Below are 20,404 nucleotides of genomic sequence, written 5' to 3' on the forward strand. Positions count from 1 at the left end.
AGAATTTTTTTATGTATTTTTATTGGTTTAGAGGCACAAATATGTCATATCCATTGTAATGGACACAGGGTCTGAAGGGGTTAACACGCGCAGCTTTACAAACGGCTTTACCCCATAAGATTGTTTCCGGACCAACCCAGTATCGGTCACCAGCCGCCTCTCGTTTTCACGTCGCCGCTCCAAAACTTCCGGTTTTCAAAATAAAACGTGGGGATTAAATGTATTAAACGTTTATTTAAAAAAATATGAAAAATGTTAAGATCTGATTTTTTTTTTAAAAAAAATAAAGAAAGTAAGAGTTATGTCTCATAAAACTGTGTGAAAAAAATGACAAATGATTATGATGAAAAAGAATGATCCTGCAGTGATTTTGAGACAATAGTTCACATCACCTGGAAGTAATGCTCATATTTACATGATGAAATGTATTAAAAATTCATAAAAAATATGAGATGTTTTAAAATGCTATATAAAAAGAATAGGTGTGTCTCATACAACAAGTGTAGATCTACTGTTCTACATTGATTTCGATTATTTCTCTCTAATTGATCTTCCTGAGCTCACTTCAGTTATTACAGCACTTCAACCATCAACTTGTCTTCTAGACCCCATCCCGACTAAGTTGCTTAAGGAGGTTTTTCCATTAAATAATACCTCCATATTAAATCAGATAAACTTATCTTTATTAACAGGATATGTGCCGCAGTCTTTTAAAACTACTGTAATTAAATGATGATATGATGGTAGTGTTATTGTAAATAAACAATATATATTACATACCATACTACTACTATATGCTGTTTATTTACAATAACACTACCATCATATCATCAGGACTACTGCCCTCATCCTGCCACTGCACCTTATCCACATATGTATCTTGTGTTTTCTAAGTGTCCTTGTCCTATTCTGTGTTTTTACCTTTGCCTTTATTTTATACCTCAGTATTTTATTCTATTGTATTTTATTGTTTATCTATCTATCGATCGGGTGTCACTGGTTGTGACTGTCTATGCATTCCACTGAAATGAATACAAAAAATATATAAAAGTGGAAAATAAATATAAAGCAAAATGTTAAACTATCACTATTGTATATTTTAACATATTAACACATTTTAACAATAAAAATTAATATATTAAAAAATAAAATAAAAATAGGCCTTGTTCACTTTAGTGCAAAAACAAATATATAAATAACAGAGGACAACATAAACTTAAATAGGTTTAAATATGCAATAAAAAATAAAATAAATAGCTTAAAAAAATTTAAAAACAAATATCTAAATAAATTTCTAAACCCACGACAAATGTCAAACAAAGGAATGAATGTCTTTCCACATTATGCTCTCCCAATAATAATCTGTCTGTCTATACAATTCAGTCAATACAATTATTAATATTATCGCATCTCCTGCAACTCATCTGTGAGTGTTTTCTGTCTCACTACTTAAAGTGTTTCCGCGTCTTAAGAGGAAGACTGCGCGTGTGCAGTACGTGAGTCGCAGTCTCCGAGCGAATGGATGGAGCCATGTCTTTATTGTGTGCCCTTTATGGGCAACATTTTCCTGAACCGTGAAATCTCCGTGAGTTGTAAACTACTGCTGGTGCTGTCAGTTACACTGATGAGCAGAAACACCGAAGGTAAACTGTTTATTTTTCGTCGTTCTTGCTTCGTGTTTACTCAGGTGCAACAGAAAGTATTTCCTGCAGAGAACAATGGGAATTCAGTTTCAGCCACAAAGACGACAATGTTACGACAGTGATGGTTGCGTTAGTTGCCTTACCATTTTTTTTTTTGTTTTTTTTTTTTTTTTAACTAGCTACAAAATGATACTTTACAGTATCCGGACTAAATCCAACGATCAGACACGTTAAAAAAAAAAAAATTTAATCACGCAGCGGCTACGGTCTGTGGGGGATGTGAATGTGTCAAGTTCTTGTTTACATTTTTTTTTCTTAGGGTTTGAATTTGTCAGCGTGTTCGTGAATTCCTCTGGAAAAAACACCATACGACTTTTGCTGTCAATTTGAACTATTTATTCAAAAATGCATTGGAATATAGAAATTCATGCGCATGGACCTTGTCTGTTCAGTTAGTTTTGCCAACGTCCCAGAGAAGGAGGATTTTCAGTAGTTTCAGTTTTTATTATAACAGTTTCAACAAAATGAATATGATTGGTTGGCTACAGGTGGGGAGGAGTGGTTTAGACCTAACTCTCCCGTCGTTGGTGGACGGGTTGGTCCCGGTCCTTGGCCACTCAGGTCCTCCAGTCCCCTGGGACAGCGCCCTAGAAAGAAGAGAAAGTCCTTCCTACCTGTTCCTCCCTGACAAAGACCTCACAAAGCGCTCATCCTGTGACTCCCTCTTTTGCAACTTCTATCACTTCAGAACAGCTCCTCATTGTTCTCTGTTTTGTCTCTCAGACTCGCTATGTTTCCTTCTTGCTCTGTCCTAGTCAGCTGATTGCTACTTTCTCAACATGCATCAACCCTACGCAAGTAAACTTAAACAGGGTTAATGCTCTGGACCCTTCCATTATCTAGGTCCTCATTCTTTATTTGATTATATGAATGTTAATTATGTTAATATTCACGCTTCTAAATACAACCTAGAAAATGTCAACTGATTATCACACGTCTAGACAAAAATCAAGAAACTGCCAAGAAAAATTAAAGATAAGGAACCTTCATTAAAATTTAATTTAAACTTAAATAGACTTTAATATGCAATAAAAAAGAAAATAAACCCTGACCGACCCTTTCACACCACACACATACACACGCATGGTCCCCCTGCGCCAGCTGCCGGCCAACTGCGTCATTGGACGAAGTTTCACGAAGAGTCACGAGTCAGAGAATGCACGCTCGGGCCACGCGCTCGTGGCTGAGCTCTGTTCAACTGAACTGAGAAAACAACGAATCAGTTCATAAAGTTTCTAATCAGAGCTTTCCATCGGATAATGGGTGTGCGCATGCTCCAAAACTACTCCGGATAAAAAACGTCAAAAAAAGTCGGTCGCAGAAGAAGAAGAAGAGAAACGGAACCGCTAGAAGAACCGTCTGAGGGATAGCGCGGATCTTACCTGCACCATAAGTAGCGCGAACGTTACGTACGAGATTAAAAAATGTACTATTATCCAGCTGGTTGTTGTTTGAAATGTTGGTCCGCCAACCAGCAGTCAGCTACTAACTGTGTCCGAAACGAGCCTAGCCACAGAAATAAAAAACACCAGCCAATTTGTCTACAATAAAATATATAGAAATAAAGCACAATGTAAATATGTAAATATCGGGAAACGGCTGAAGATGGTGGGAGTATAAATAGCCTAAAGATCAGCCACCCATGACCTGGTTACAGTTTAGATTGATGTCTGGTGTAACTGTGTTCAGGTTTTACTCTATGGGAAAATAAGCGTCCCTTCAGTGTTCTCAGGTATCACACAGATAACTGAAAAGAAAATGAAAAGTGTCACTGATCTAACTTGCAAGGATTTTTGAGGATACTGTGGTACATAAAGAGAACTGAACATACTGCCCTGAGAGCATGTTGCTCATTAAATGTATGGATTAAAACTGTTCTTCCTCATTAACTCATCACTGCTGTTAATACACAAATCAGGCATAATATTAAGACCACCTTCCTATACAATACTATATTGGGAGACCTACTTCCTTCTGCCTCCAAAACAGTTGTGTCTCATCAGAGAATGGACATGGTCCTTCTGTAGGTGTCTGGTAACGGGATGTTATTAGTGGGAGCCTTTGGGTCCTATGGGTTGAGGGGAGGGGCCTCTGTGGATCAGGCTTGTTTCAGTGCATAAGATAGATACTTGATCAATTTGGGATCTAGTGAAATGGAGGCCAGGTCAACACCTTGTGCTGTTTTCCATGCTTTTTTGATTTGTTCCTAAACCATTATTGTGCGTGTCTGTGTCAGGCTGCTAATATCAAGGAGTCATTGTTATGGAGTGGGGTTTCTTGGTCTGGTCTATAGGTGGGTGGAACTTGTCTAAGTAACATCCACACAAAAAGTTTCTCATCAGAACACTGAATTGTCACAAGTTGGCTGATGTTATTTATTTCTCCTATTTCCTTAATCGTCCTTCCTTCCTTCCTTCCTTCCTTCCTTCCTTCCTTGTTGTGTATTTGTACTGTGTATTTTCTCTCTCCTCACCAAATAAGTAAGGTAACAATAACACCCCCCACCTGTCAGCCCCGCCCACCAGCGCTCCTTTAGCCCCGCCCTCTGACCGCGGTGTGTGTGTGTGTGTGTGTACAGCTTGGCGGTGACCCCCGTCATGGTGGACGCCGTCCTGGCCGAGCTGCCTCCTCTGATCGCAGAGAGCAACATGCACGTGTCCCAGATGGCTCTGAGCCCCCTGTCCACGCTGGCCCTCACCCACCCCTCCTCCCTGGGCCAGCTGACCGGGGGCAACATCCTGCAGCAGCTCATTGCCCTCGTCAGGTCACCACTGCTGCAGGGGGGGGCCATGCTGGACTTCTACCAGGTACATGGGGGAGGAACGATAGAAGGGGGAGGAATGAGGGAGGGATGAAAAGAAGGAAATAAGGAAGGAAAGTGGGGGAAGAAGAAGGGATGACGGAAGGAGAACTAAGGGGGGGGGGGGGGGGGGAAGAAGAGGGAAGGAAAGGAAAAAACTACGGAAGGATGGAAATAGAGGGCATGGAGGAGGGAACGGGGAAAAAAGGAAGGAAAGAAGAAGAAAGGGATGAAGGATGGAAATAAGAGAGGAGAGAGCTAAGGAAAGATCAGTGAAGACTTGATGAGAGTCAGGGGACCAGCTGCTTAAAACTTTAAACAATGAATTTCTAAACCTGATTCGACTAAACTTCAGTATGGCATCAAGTGGAACTACATTCATAATTAATTAGTTAATTGATTAATTAATTAATCGATCAATTGTTTCCAGGTTAATGGCGACTAATGACCTGATGATGGAGCTACAGAAAGATTCAATCAAACTGGACGACGACAGTGAGAGAAAGGTTGATGTTTGATGTTGATGACCTTTTTTTGTTTTTTTTTTTCCCCCACAAAATTCCGATAAAACACATGTTCCCATTGAAAAGTGTTTTGCAAATGAACTGTTGGTTGATGGGATGCAGGAAATGCGCCGTTTTTTTTGTTTTGTTTTCTTTCTGTCATCTGAAGCTGGCTGGCTCTCTCCTCCTGCTAGCGTTTTCCTTTTCACCGTTTCTCCGTGCACCAAACATGACGACAATATTGGGGAATAAGCCTCAGTTATTTACAATAAGTCTAGTTTTACCTGGCCTATCAACACAAGTTAAAAACCTAAAAAAATAAGCTAACCCTCTCTTGTTTATGCTAACAAAAAGCTAGCACAATCTAGTTTCTGTTAATGTAGCAGCCACCTCTATTTTTATAGGCTAATATAGCACCTTGGCTAATACTATCTGGTTAATCTGGTTTAAGCTAAATCTATCTTTAACTCATATTATCTTCCTCAGGTTAATAACTTATTTCAGGTTAATATACTAGGGGCTAATGCTACCTGTGTTAGGCTAATTTTATCTGGTGAAGGCTACCTTACGTTTGCCTGAAGCTAAAGAAGCGACTCTAAAGAAGCTAGTACTATCTAGATTAGGCTAATGTAGCAGCTAACGCTACTTTTGTAGGCTAATACTATGACTAAAACTGGTTCATAATTTGAAGTTTTCTGCTAAAGTTGAAGCGTTGATGCTGCGTCGTCTTAAGCTGGTCATGTGATTCCACAGGGTTAATTAATTAATTGATGTGTTGATTGACAGGTGGTGAGGATGATCCTCAAACTGTTGGAAGACAAGAACGGGGAAGTTCAGAACTTGGCCGTCAAATGGTAAATTACATTTATTTTAATGTTATACTTCCTGTTTTAACCCCGGCCCTGACTGTGTCTCTGACTGTTGGATGCGTTTGTTTTCGTCAGCCTGGGCCCTCTGGTCAGTAAAGTGAAGGAGTACCAGGTTGAGACGATCGTGGACACACTGTGCACCAACATGCTGTCAGACAAAGAGCAGCTCAGAGACATTTCCTCCATCGGACTCAAAACTGTGATCGGAGAGTTACCGCCCGCCTCCAGTGGTGAGAAAAATAATATAAACATACTCTCTTCAGCCCTGGTTACATGAGATAAACAAACTAAATGTGTTTCAATCTAGTTTCCTATCCATAGTTATGTCTATGCTGCAGGTCGGAGGATAATTTACACTATATGGCAACTTTAGTTTGCAAATTATAATCGCTAATATAAAGTAAATCTGTGCAGACTTTGATTTATTAAACATCCTTCATCAAATATGAGAGATGCTGATGATCACTGGATTAGTTTTATCTCAGGACCTCTGTGTTACCAGAAATGAGGTTCAGTTAGTTAAGTGTTTACCAATTTTAATGTTTATATTTCTATTTTCTCTCTCTCTCTCTCTCTCTCTCTATATATATATATATATATATATATATATTTCTCAGAGTGAGGAAATATATTTTCCTGTTTAATCCATTATTGTTTCTCATCTATATTCTTGTCTAATTCCTTGCTGCTGTGACAAGGAAATGTCCCATACGTGGGATAAATTAATCAATCTTTATTTGTAAAGGACTTTAAAACTACACAGGTGGCTGTACACAGACATTCCATTTCTTCCCAAGGATCAGTAGATTCAGAAATATATATTTTTCCTATCATCCGTTAGAATTTGCAAAGTAATTAAAACTCTGATATGCAGTGGAGTGAGGGGGAGAGAAGCAGAGCCACAACTGTTGATAGTAAATAAGAGTAAAACACATTTAGTTTGTTTATACCGTGTGAATGAACCACATGAAACTCAGATGTAGATGGTAATACCTGGACGTTAAACTAGTCCAGTGAAATAAGACTGTAGTTTAAGTCCTTAGGAGACGTCTCAGCTGATCTGTCCTCTTGTCTCAGGCTCTGCTTTAGCTGCTAGCGTTTGTAAGAAAATCATGGGTCGGCTGACGAGCGCCATCGCCAAACAGGAAGATGTTTCTGTCCAGCGGGAGGCGCTGGACATCATGGCCAACATGCTATGCAGGTAAGACAGAGACACTGGCACACATGTTAGCCTATGAGAATCTGTAGGAGTGTTAAACATACGGCCTCTGGAGACCAGACTAGGCTGAACGTGACCCTGGCTCACACCACGTGGACGTCATCTGCCTCAAAAGAAGCTGAAACATAAACAAGCCAGAGATGAAATGCTTGTTAGCCTCTTTAAATGAACATGCAATGAACTCTTATTCCAGACAGGGCGGCCTGTTGGTGAACTTCCACCCCTCCATCCTCAGCTCATCTCCCCCAGGCTGGCGGTCAGAAAGGTTCGTCCTCCTCCCCCATCGCACGATTCTTTTAAAAGCAGTTGTTCATTGGGATGAATAAACGTCTGTGGATTTGTTCCAGAGGACCATCATGGCTCTGGGACACCTGGTGATGTCCTGCGGGAACCTGGTCTTCATCGATCTGTTCGAGCACCTCCTGATGGAGCTGGGGAGGAACGACAACATGTCGACCACCAGGACCTACATCCAGTGCACGGCGGCCATCAGCAGGCAGGCTGGACACAGGATCGGTGAGGACGGAAAATAAATTCTGATGCTTCTCATTGGTCCACCGACAACCAATCAGAGGGCCCTAACCTTCAGCCAATCAGAATTACTTTGTTGAATTTTATGTGGGGATGGGTAATTAAAATAATAAACACGATTATTCATTGATTTAAAAAAAAAAAAGAAGTATTTATTGAACCATCAAAACTCAACTTTAAATATAACTTTTTATAGCATAAATGTCACAGCCTCCGGTATCTCGCTGTCTCCGGGAGTGTCATTGTAAAGAGTGTCCTCGATGGAGGACTGTGTTGTGGTGGCTGAAGTTGACGCGCTTTTTGGGGTCTTTTGCTCCTTCAGTACTTTGTCATAGAAGCCACTTTATGGCAGAAATTTAAATGGTTATATAAATTAGTTGTGTTGCTTTGGGGTGCAGACATGACGGCGCGACAAACTTTGCAAACAGTCTCCTTCTGCTCCACGTCCGACAGTTTGAATCCAAAATGTCTCCCAATGGCTGAAGTTGTCCTACCTTTCTTTTGACTAAAGGCTCAGGCTGCTTTCTGCCATGTCGCCAATCGCTCGTTCCACAATTGATCCACTCACGTCACACGCTGCTGCAGCTGCATGTGACAGAGGTGCGTTCAGGGAACTTGCATGCACGCTGCGCGGCGCATATATCGTTTTTCTTCGATTACAGTGTTTTTATGATCGTGAGAAGTCAAAATCGAAATCGCGATCAAAATTTGATCAATTGTCCAGCCCAACTCTTAAGACATTTTAGTGCCTTAAATCAAAGGATGAAAGATGATGGATAGATAGAAGGGAAGAGGGTTGGAAGGATAGAGGAAGGAAGGAACGGGGGATGGAAGGTGTAGAAGGAAAAACCAAAAGTAGTGAGAAGGGTCAGTTTCTACTCTGGACATGTTGTTGTCTCTTCTCCTCTGGTCAGGTGAGTATCATGAGCCATGTTCTGCAACATGGATGACGACTAGCTGCGAGAGCACTGCATCCAGGCCTTTGAGTCCTTCGTCAGGAGGTACGACACACGGCCATTTAAACACAAGAAAAAAAAAACAACAAAATAAAATGAAATAAGAGGCAGCGTTTTATTGGTTCTTGCTTGGTTGCAGGTGTCCTAAAAAAGTTTACCCCCACGTCCCCACGGTCATCTCCATCTGCCTGCGCTACCTGACCTACAACCCCAACTACAACTTTGATGATGAAGACGAGGACGACAACGCCATGGACGGCGAGCAGAACGATGAAGACTACCAAGGTACAGAGAAAGGTTTTTTTTTCATTTTTGGTCAGAAATTAAACCCCGCAGTCTGGATTAATGAGGTTGAACGTTTCCGTCCGTCCAGGCAGCGACGACGAGTACATCGACGATGACGACATGAGCTGGAAGGTTCGGAGGGTCGTTTCGACTTGTCACGAGATGCTGCCCGAGTTTTATCACTCTGTCTCTCCTGCACTCGTCTGTCGCTTCAAGGTATCTCCGGTCTGAACAGATTATCGGATACTGGAGTCTTTTTTTACCTGTTCCAACATTAGCCTTAAAATACCTTGGATTTAACGAAACTGTAGAGAATGCTAACGGGGCGGAGCTAATCATCACCTGTGTGTTTTCAGGAGAGGGAGGAGAACGTGAAGGCGGATGTTTTCCACGCTTACCTGTCACTGCTGAAACAGACCAAACCGGCTCAGAGCTGGTTGACTGATCCAGACGCCATGGAGCAGGGGGAGACGCCGCTAACGATGCTGCAGAGCCAGGTAACGCTGCAGGATAGCTTGATTAACCTCGTCATTAACCTAAACCACATGGCATTAGCCCCTGGTATGTGAACCCAAAAGAGATTATAAGATAAGCAGGATAATATGATTTAGCTTAAATCACATGGTAGCAGTAGCTGCTACATTAGCCAAAACTAGATTGTACTAGCTTGTCAGCATAAGCAAGACTGAGTTAGCTTATTTCATTTGCATACATTTGCAATTAACCTAAATTTGATTAATGCTAGCCTTGTATTATCCTGAGAAAGATAAAGTTAGCCACTTTGTTAGCTTCAGGCAAACTTGGTAACCTACCCCAGATAAAGTTAGCCTAAACCTGGTAGCATTAGCCCCTTGTATGTAGCAAAATAATATGATTTTAAAAAAGACAGATTTAGCTTAAATCACGTAGTATTAGCATGTAAATGTAGCAGTAAGTGCTACATTAGCCTAAACTATATCGCTCTAACTTTTTGTTAGCAAGATTCGGCTAGCTTATTTCACTAGCTCCCACATTTACAATGATACGTTAACCTAAATTAGGTAGAGCTAGCCTCCTATCATCCTGAGTAAGATAACGTTACCCTTTGTTAGCTTCAGACAATTGTATGGTAGCATATACCAGATAAAGTTAGCCTAAACACTGCAGCATTAGCCCCTTGTGTATTAACCTAAAATAGATTATTAGCTAAGAAACATAATATGAGCTCAAATGACAAACTGTCAGCCTGTAAAAGAAGCAGTAGTTGCAACATTAGCCAAAACTAGATAGTGCTAGCTTCTTAGCTTAGCTTAAACAAGAGTGGGCTAGCATATTTCTTAACTTATTCCATTAGCGCCCACATTTGTAATGGTATGTTAATCTAATTCAAGTAGAGATAGCCTCCTATTATCCTGAGAAAGATAACGTTAGCCACTTCGTTAGCTTCAGGCAAACTTACTGTAGTCTACCCCAGGTTTCATTCTCCAGGAGATCTGACTGGCCTTTACAGAGAGAGCTTTTAACTCAAAGTTTTTTTAAAATGTTCCAAACGTGAACTGACATTAGTTTTCTATCAGAGACCTTTAATGATGTTTTTGTGTGACAGGATCATTGAAGCATTGAATCAGGTTGTGTTGTGTTGCGGTCGTATGCCCTGAATGTTTAATGTGTGTTTTTGCTCTGTGGTCGCCATACAATCTGTTTTCTCCCCGACGCCGTTCCCATCCTCGCCTCCTTCCTCCGCAAGAACCAGAGAGCCCTGAAGCTCTGCACGCTGGCCGCCCTGGACATCCTGCTCAGGAACTACAGGTGACCACTCACAGGAAACAACACAGGGCTTTACAGGCGATTCCTCCCTTCCTTCCTTCTGTCTTTGCTTCCTTCCTTCCTTCCTTCCTTCCTTCCTTCCTTCCTTCCGTCCATCCGTCCTTCCTTACTTCCTTCTTTCCTTCCTCTAGTGAATTCTGAACTTAACCTGGGAGCTAGCTGATGCTGTTTAGTGAATATAGACATACAACTAGTTATCTCATCTGATGACCAATATTTAGAGGAGAATGAAGATAAATGAAGTTTTGCGCTTTGTAGGTTTACAAAGCGCAAAACTTCATTTACAAACGACAACTGAACTCCAAAAACAGTCTTTTCTACCAGAAACAAAGTTTGAAAGGTTTGACACAAAAAGAAGAGACATTGAATAACTCAAATGTTATTTTCTGATGCTTTATTTATTTATTTATTTATTTTTTTTTGCAATGACATAGATTAAAATGGAATACAATGGAATTAAATGAAGTTAAATAGAAATAAATGGAATATAAGGAAGTTAAATGGAATAAAAGGAAGTTAAATAGAAATAAATGGAATAAAAGGAAGTTAAATAGAAATAAATGGAATAAATGAATACTGTAGGGAACTCCTGCTCCACTGGTCTGTGTTTTGCACAAACCACTAGAACAGAAGGTCTCCTTGTGTGTCTGATCTGGGAACTGGGAAATCAGAAGAAGTTCCAGCTGGTTTTGTGTTTAGACTTCATTAGATGTTCTTTGAAAGAAGCCACGATCACTTTGTCAATTACTGGTCGCTCTAGATCCATGAAAAACACAATAGCGTCTGCAGACTTCCACTTTTTGTGCAGGTCCTCCCAAACGGTCTTGTCGAGCTTCATAAACCTTTTCGTGGGGATGTTAATATTCTCACGCTGGAATTCATCCCAGATTTTCATGTACAGTCTGTAACGGATGGCCTCAAACTGGTCGAAATCGTATTGTATTTTTGCTTTTGCAAAGGCCCTTAAAACCAGGCACTCAACAAAAGTGCTGACACACGTTTTGCACCTTTCTTGCTCGTCTGTTGAGGACTCGTTAAATTTTGGCTCAGACTGAACAGTGTTGTCCTCAACTACTGTGAACTCCAGAGAGGAGGGCTCCTTCTGCCTAAAGTCTGGGCCTGGTGTCTCTTTTGGTGATTGGTGACGTTCAGTGACTTCCATGGTGGGGGTCTCTGGTGAGAGGCTGGCAGGGGTAACGTCTGGAGAGGTTACTGTGGTTGATGCCTCTCCAGCACATGGTCTCACAAACAAGCTTCTAAACGCGCTACCCAGTTTTTTCAGAGACCATCTCTTTCTTGGAGTTGTAGCTGGTGTAGGTGTCTCCTTCAGATCCTGGACTTTTTCGCCCTCATACTGAACTGTGTCGCCCTCAGCTATTGAAACTTGCAGAGAGGAGGGTTTCATCTGCAATAAGTCTTGGGCTCGTTTCTCTTTCGGTGACTGGTGACGTTTGGCCACTTCCATGGTGGGGGTCTCTGGTGAGAGGCGAGCAGAGGTAACGTCTGGTGACTGCGTTGATGCCTCTCCAGCACGTGGTTTCACAAACAAGCCTCTAAATGCGGTACCCACTCTTTTCAGAGACCATCTCTTTCTTGGACGTTTGGCTGGAACATGTGTCTCCAGATCCTGAACTTCTTCAACCATGGACTGAGCAATGCTGTCCTCAACTACTCTGTCCAGAGAGGAGGTCTCCAGCTGCTCAAAGTCTTGGGCTGGTTTGTTTTTCGGTGACTGGCGTTGAGGTGCAGGGATCTCCACGGTGGTGGCCTCTGGTGAGAGCTGGGCAGATGGTTTTACACGCAAGCGTCTACATTTGGTTCCTTTATGAGTCAATTTCTTTTTGGATTTGGACCTGTGGCTTTCAAACCCTGAACTTCTTCAGCCTCAGACTGAGCAGTGCTGTCCTCAACCTCTCTGTCCAGAGAGGAGGTTTCCAGCTGCTCAAAGTCTTGGGCTGGTTTGACTTCAGGGTCTAGGAGCACCACAGCCATGGCCTCTGAAAATTGCTCATCGGGAACAGTGACCACCACAGTAGTGACCTGCTGCTGGGACCCAACTCTATCAGTAGAGGCAACTTTTGATGACTTCATAGAGGGTGATCTGACTACAGCAGGTCGCACCTTGAAAATCCTTTTAGCACAAAAGCCCTTAGTCTTGAATTTCAAAGACAGTTTCTTCTTGGACTCGGGGCAAACAATTGAAGCCTGGCTCACTACGAAGCTCTTGGTCTCTTCGTCAGACTCAGCGTTTTCATCTTCCACTATTATGATCTCCAGGGAAGAGGGTTCCTGGTGTCCACATTCTGGAGGTGTTCTGTCATCTGGTATGTGATGTTCAGGTACAACCACCCTCACAGCGGAGCCTGCCTGAAACTGCTGCTCAGGTACAACCAGCACCACAGCAGCAACATCTGGAAGCTGCTGCTCAGGCACAATGACCTTCACAGATTTCAGCTGTGGGACGTCTGGTGACTGTGTTGATGCCACTGTGACTCCAGCACGAGGCTTTCTGAATAAAGGTTTCACAAAGAACCCTTGAATTATGCCCCCCATTCTCTTCAGGGATAGTTTGCACGTCCTGGATTTAGGAGTCTGGACCTCTTCATCTCCAGACTGAGCAGCTTCATCCTCATCTACTTCAGCCTTGAGAGAAGACCAGTCTGGGACTGCTTCTCCTTGGATCTCCTCTCTGTCTGTATCAGTTTCTGGTGTTTTGTTCTTGCAGCTCTCCTTGTCTCCTATTGAGGCTGTCTCCTGGGTGTAGGCATCAAATGATTGAATGCCACTTTTAGTTTGTGTAGATTCCAGATCTTCTGACTTTTTGTCAGTGTCTTCATCTTCCAGGGGGGTGGCCACATTTTTCTTCTTTTTCTTCTTATTTGTTCGAGGTTTGTGTGTCATCATCCCAATAAATTCTTCCAACATCTTGCTGATGTAGCGAACCATACGTCTAATTCTTCTTTTGGGAGTGACGTGTCGTTGTACTTCCTGCTCTTCAGTGTCCTCGCCAGCAGAGAGGATGGAGTTGACGCTCTCAGCTACGTCTTGGGCAATTAAGCTGGTCAACACCTCTGAGCTCTCAGAGCGGACCTCTTCTTTAATGTCCAGGACTTGAGCAAAGGTTTGAGGAAGTGTGTCACCCACGCTGATCAAGACAGCTTCCTCAGAAATATGACACCTTTGATTGATTTTCTCCAGGATGAATTTGGAAATTAGCATGATCAAGTCTCTGAGGAGCTGTGCCAGCATAGAACTGGTAACATCGTCTGGTTTACCTAATCTCAAACATGCCCACTGGTCTGGTGTGATGCCGTTGAAAAAGGATTCGATCAGTGGACGAACCATGTCCACAGTGATCTGTGGGACGTTATGAGCAATGCTGTCCTCAACTACTCTGTCCAGAGAGGAGGTCTCCAGCTGCTCAAAGTCTTGGGCTGGTTTGTCTTTTGGTGACTGGTATTGAGGTGCAGGGATCTCCACGGTGGTGGCCTCTGGTGAGAGCTGGGCAGGTGGTTTCACACACAAGCCTCTACATATGGTTCCTTTATGAGTCAATTTCTTTTTGGACTTTGGATCTGTGGCTTTCAGACCCTGAACTTCTTCAGCCTCAGACTGAGCAGTGCTGTCCTCAACCTCTCTGTCCAGAGAGGAGGTTTCCAGCTGCTCAAAGTCTTGGGCTGGTTTGACTTCAGGGTCTAGGAGCACCACAGCCATGGCCTCTGAAAATTGCTCATCGGGAACAGTGACCACCACAGTAGTGACCTGCTGCTGAGACCCAACTCTATCAGTAGAGGCAACTTTTGATGACTTCATAGAGGGTGATCTGACTACAGCAGGTCGCACCTTGAAAATCCTTTTAGCACAGAAGCCCTTAGTCTTGAATTTCAAAGACAGTTTCTTCTTGGACTCTGGGCAAACAATTGAAGCCTGGCTCACTACGAAGCTCTTGGTCTCTTCGTCAGACTCAGCATTTTCATCTTCCACTACTATGATCTCCAGGGAGGAGGGTTCCTGGTGTCCACATTCTGGAGGTGTTCTGTCGTCTGGTATGTGATGTTCAGGTACAACCACCCTCACAGCGGAGCCTGTCTGAAACTGCTGCTCAGGTACAACCAGCACCACAGCAGCAACATCTGGAAGCTGCTGCTCAGGCACAATGACCTTCACAGAGTTCAGCTGTGGGACGTCTGGTGACTGTGTTGATGCCACTGTGACTCCAGCACGAGGCTTTCTGAATAAAGGTTTCACAAAGAAGCCTTGAATTATGCCCCCCATTCTCTTCAGGGACAGTTTGCACGTCCTGGATTTAGGAGTCTGGACCTTTTCATCTCCAGGCTGAGTGACGTCATTCTCATCTACTTCAGCCTTGAGAGAAAACGAGTCTGGGACTGCTTCTCCTCGGATCTCCTCTCTGTCTGTGTCACTTTCTGTTGTTTTAGTCTTACAGCTCTCCTTGTCTCCTATGGAGGCTGTCTCTTGGGTGTATGTGTCAAATGATTGAATGTCACTTTTAGTTTTTCTAGACTCCACATCTTCTGGTTTGTCTTTTGGTGACTGGTGTTGAGGTGCAGGGATCTCCACGGTGGTGGCCTCTGGTGAGAGCTGGGCAGGTGGTTTCACACACAAGCCTCTACATATGGTTCCAACTTCTTTCCGAGACAATTTCTTCTTAGACTTTGGACCTGTTGCTTTTAGACCCTGAATATCTTCAGCCTCAGACTGAGCAGTGCTGTCCTCAACTACTCTGTCCAGAGAGGAGGTTTCCAGCGGCTCAAAGTCTTGGGCTGGTTTGACTTCAGGATCTAGGACCACCACAGCCATGGCCTCTGAAAATTGCTCATCGGGAACAGTGACCACCACAGTAGTGACCTGCTGCTGAGACCCAACTCTATCTGTAGAGGCAGCTTTTGATGACTTCATAGAGGGTGATCTGACTACAGCAGGTCGCACCTTGAAAATCCTTTTAGCACAAAAGCCCTTAGTCTTGAATTTCAAAGACAGTTTCTTCTTGGACTCTGGGCAAACAACTGAAGCCTGGCTCACTATGAAGCTCTTGGTCTCTTCGTCAGACTCAGCGTTTTCATCTTCCACTACTATGATCTCCAGGGAGGAGGGTTCCTGGTGTCCACATTCTGGAGGTGTTCTGTCATCTGGTATGTGATGTTCAGGTACAACCACCCTCACAGCAGAGCCTACCTGAAACTGCTGCTCAGGTACAACCAGCACCACAGCAGCAACATCTGGAAGCTGCTGCTCAGGCACAATGACCTTCACAGAGTTCAGCTGTGGGACGTCTGGTGACTGTGTTGATGCCACTGTGACTCCGGCACGAGGCTTTCTGAATAAAGGTTTCACAAAGAACCCTTGAATTATGCCCCCCATTCTCTTCAGGGACAGTTTGCACGTCCTGGATTTAGGAGTCTGGACCTCTTCATCTCCAGGCTGAGCAGCTTCATCCTCATCTACTAAGTCTGGGACTGCTTCTCCTTGAATCTCCTCTCTGTCTGTGTCAGTTTCTGTTATTTTAGTCTTACAGCTCTCCTTGTCTCCTATTGAGGCTGTCTCATGGGTGTATGCGTCAAATAATTGAATGCCACTTTTAGTTTTTGTAGACTCCAGAACTTGTGACTTTTTGTCAGTGTCTTCATCTTCCAGGGGGGTGGCCACACTTTTCTTTTTCTTCTTATTTATTTGAGGTTTGTGTGTCATCATCTCAATAAATTCTTTCAACATCTTGCTGATGTAACGAACCATACGTCTAATTCTTCTTTTGGGAGTGACGCGTCGTTGTACTTCCCGCTCTTCAGTGTCCTCGCCAGCAGAGAGGATGGAGTTGACGCTCTCAGCTACGTCTTGAGCAATTAAGCTGGTCAACACCTCTGAGCTCTCAGAGCGGACCTCTTCTTTAATGTCCAGGACTTGAGCAAAGGTTTGAGGAAGTGTGTCACCCACACTGGTCAAGACAGCTTCCTCAGAAATAAGATGCCTCTGTTTGATTTTTTCCAGCAATGATTTAGAAATTAGCTCTATCAAGTCTGACAGCAGCTGTGCCAGCATAGAACTGGTAACATCGTCTGGTTTACCTAATCTCAAACATGCCCACTGATCTGGTGTGATGTTCCTGAAAAAGGATTCAATCAGTGGACGAACCGTGTCCATTGTGATTTGTGGGATTTCCTCTGTCTGGGAATAGCTTCCACTGTTCATTGGAACTGTTGTTGGTGTCGTATTACGATACATAATCTTGGATGTGTAGGTTGACGGGTTTGAAAGTTTCAAGTTGCCTGAATAGCGTTGCTTTTTTAGCGAAGATCAAGCGATTTAACTATCTAACTCTTCTCTCTGATAAATCTCTGATGAATCTCTGATGAATCTCTGATAAATCTCTGATGAATCTCTGATGAATCTCTAATGAATCTCTGATGAATCTCTAGTGAATCTCTAATGAATCTCGGATGACTCTTTGATGAATCGGCTCCTATTTAAGGTCTCTGTCAGGTGACACTGAGATCAAAGGCACAGTGCCTTTGATCTCTGCTAATTGTGGGCGTGGCTTATGAGATTCCATCACATCTTGTGACATCATCACAACATAAAAGAAGTGACATGATCACTATGGCAACACAGAGACTCTGTGACATCATCACCATGGCAACACAGAAGCATGTGACCACGACAGTGAGGTCAGGATTCAAGATTCAAGATGGTTGATTCTACTGTCTTAATAAAAGCCCATAATTATGGCACTATCCAACTATTAAAAACAATTTATGCATTATATGAAATGTCTGTTTTTGTATTAAGTCTTCAAGATTCAAGATTTCTTTATTGCCAATTTCCCTTCATGTTCTGAATATAGAGATTAAAAATCTGAGTGAACAAAATGCAATGGAAAAAAAAAACTGATAAAAAACATTCTGAGAAAGATATAGTAATTTAATAAATCATCTAAATCGGTGCAATGTACGGTGCAACAAGGTGCAGTAATGTCCAGTAAGGTGTGCAATACGGTGCAGTAAGATACAATACATTGTAATAAGGCGCAATAAGTTGTAGTAAGGCGCAATAAGGTGCTGAAATGTGTGCAGTGAGATGCAATATGGTGCAATAAAGTCCAGTAATGTGTGCAATAAGGTGCAGTACGGTCGAGTAAGGTGCAATAAGGTGCAGTAAGAAACAGTCAGGGGCAGTGATGTGCAATAAGGTGCAATAAGGTTAAATAATATGCAGTAAGGTGAGCAATAGGGTGCAATAAGGTTTAATAATATGCAATTAGTTGCAGTAAGTTGTGCAATAACTTGTAATAACGTACAGTAATATGTGTGATAGGGTGCAGTGAGGTGCAATAAGATCAATAAGCACCATGACTGAGCTGCATTCAGTCCGTGATCATTACTCTCTCCACCTAAACTCACAGTCACTGGCTTATTGTTTCTTTCCATGAAGCCATAATCTAAACTTTGTATTCTTGAATTCAACTCCCCCAGTGTAACATGTTGTTCTTTTAACAGTGGCTCTATCTAGTCTCCAAATTAAGAGAAGCTCTTCCTAGCCTCCCAGCTAGTAGTAACTCTTCTTAGCTTCTTGGCCTCCCAGCTAACTGTAGCTCTTTCTTGCCTCCAGCTTATGGTAGCTCTTCCTAGCCTCCCAGCTAACCGTAGCTCTTCCTAGCTTCCTTGCTATGTTGGTCTAAATCTGCTATTAGGTAAGGTAACCAGTTTTCTGAAATTAAATTAGGAGACGTCGTAGCTCAACATGCACTTTCTCTATGGTCCACTAGATGCTGCCAAACCAAGCATTGACTAAATGGAAGTGAATGAGAAAACTTTTATTTAGAAATATAAATCTTTAAAGGTCCTGTCCTATATGACATTTCTACTCGGAAAATGAACCTTAAATAAACAAATTTAGCCTCCCAGCTAGCAGTAGTTCGTCTTAGCTTCCCAGTTAATAGTAGCTCTTCCTAGCCTCCCAGCTAATTGTAGCTCTTGGTGGCGACCAAGAGGCCTGATTAACAACGTCCAGAAGGAGATCCTGGACTTTTTTCTGGTCTGGGCAGCACTGGACTAGAGCTGCTGTCCTGTATCTGCCAGGGCAGGAGGGTGGACGTTGTGTGGACTTGTGGACGTTACATCTTGCCTTGTGACACTTACACTGCAGACGACTCGGCTATGACAAACATTTGTTCCCAGTCCAACCTGAGTCGGTGGATTTAACTGGACTAACATCGTTCTACCAGTCGCTGCTACAGGCAAAAGACGGGGACCACAGCAGGGATGTGGGTCTTTGGGAATAGTACCGTCACCTCTCAGGTCCTGTCTTCTGCCAGCCTGGCAGTCTGACTGAGAGAGGCTGGGCTGGTGAAGCTGGGTCACTTGATGAAGACGTCTGTCCCTCATCTAGCAGACCTGCTCTGCATCAGGTCCACCAGGGTGCTGCTCAGGCTGGTGGAGGAGGTCTGTGCCTCCGTGCCAGGAGGCCTCAGAGCGTTTGCTAGCAGCCAGAGGAGGATGACCTGCTGAGTCTGAAGACCCCAGAGTCTCAAAATCTGGGGAAGAAAGACATCTACTTCCTCAGCGTAAAGGTGTCAAACTTGCCCTGGCAGGGCTGAAGGTGTCCAGGTGGACTGGGGTTTTTGGCGTGGGATCCCTGTACAAACCTCCCGTCAATAAACGGACAGGATTGTACACGGGGCCATAGCTACAAACAGATATCTAGTGCACCTTGGTCCGAACACAGGGGACGGCTGTCCCTTCTGCTCCCAGTCAGAGACGGTCCTCCATCTCTTTGTCCAATGTCCCAGATTAGAGGCTCTGTTCAGGCTGTTCAGGGGTTTGGTCTGTTTTTTTCTTTTAGTCCCAGACAGAAGTCTGTCCACCAGCTGACTAACTTTGTTTCAGGGACATCTGGAAGACCAGGAGGAACTGGGTCAGGGGTCAGGGGTCAGAGGATGTGGTGTCCATGGTGACCGGGCTGCTGGCAGCTTGACTCAGAGTTCAGCTTTTACAGACTGACTGGATGAACGCAGGAGTTTGTGGACATGTGGGGTGAAGGACGTCCTTTGTTCAGTTAGAGGACACTCTCTGGTCCTGAACTTTAACAAACTTTTTGTTGGTTTTTATTTACTTTGTTGGTGAAAAAGAAATGGGATAAATTGTAAATAGAAGAATTAGCAATAAAGGTTGATTTAAAATCAAAAAATCAAAAATCAATAATTTTAACTATTCCATATTTGTGTATTGAGCCAGTTAGTGTGGCTGCAGTACGTTCTAATGGCTCAGTAGCAGTATTGGATGGTGTATTAATATCATAATTCAACCCAACTTCCTATTCGCACAAGGCCTTTAGAAGTCTAGATATTACTGCTCACTGTTTAGTAAAACTGTTTTCACAACAGAGTGAAGAATGTGAGTCTCATTTTCCTGTCACATGTCCTTCATTTCTCAGTGGAATGTTTTAAAAGTTCAAATAAGTGTCTTGCTAATATTGGATTTTTTGTGCTGACACCACAAATGCATACGCCCTGTGCTTTCAATAGCAATATGTAGGAATGCGCTTGCATATTTATTTTCCCAAAAATCAGCGCTATGTCTCACTGTGGCATTTTCTATGTTTTTTAAGTAGTTAAATTTACTTTACATCCAGGACTACACAAATAAAACAAGATGTGGCAGTGCTTACAAATATTAACTTAACTTTTGCTTAATATTTGAGGGTTTTTTTTCCACGTGA

At 42.9% G+C, this 20,404-nt stretch overlaps 1 pseudogene; it reads left to right on the forward strand.

Annotated features, from left to right (window-relative positions):
- Positions 1-4,693: 4,693 nt before the first annotated feature.
- The window catches only part of LOC125017655, a 43,389-nt pseudogene continuing 27,678 nt past the window's right edge, over positions 4,694-20,404 (forward strand).

Source organism: Mugil cephalus, chromosome 12 (genome assembly GCF_022458985.1).
Source record: "Mugil cephalus isolate CIBA_MC_2020 chromosome 12, CIBA_Mcephalus_1.1, whole genome shotgun sequence".
Classification (NCBI taxonomy): Eukaryota; Metazoa; Chordata; class Actinopteri; order Mugiliformes; family Mugilidae; genus Mugil; species Mugil cephalus.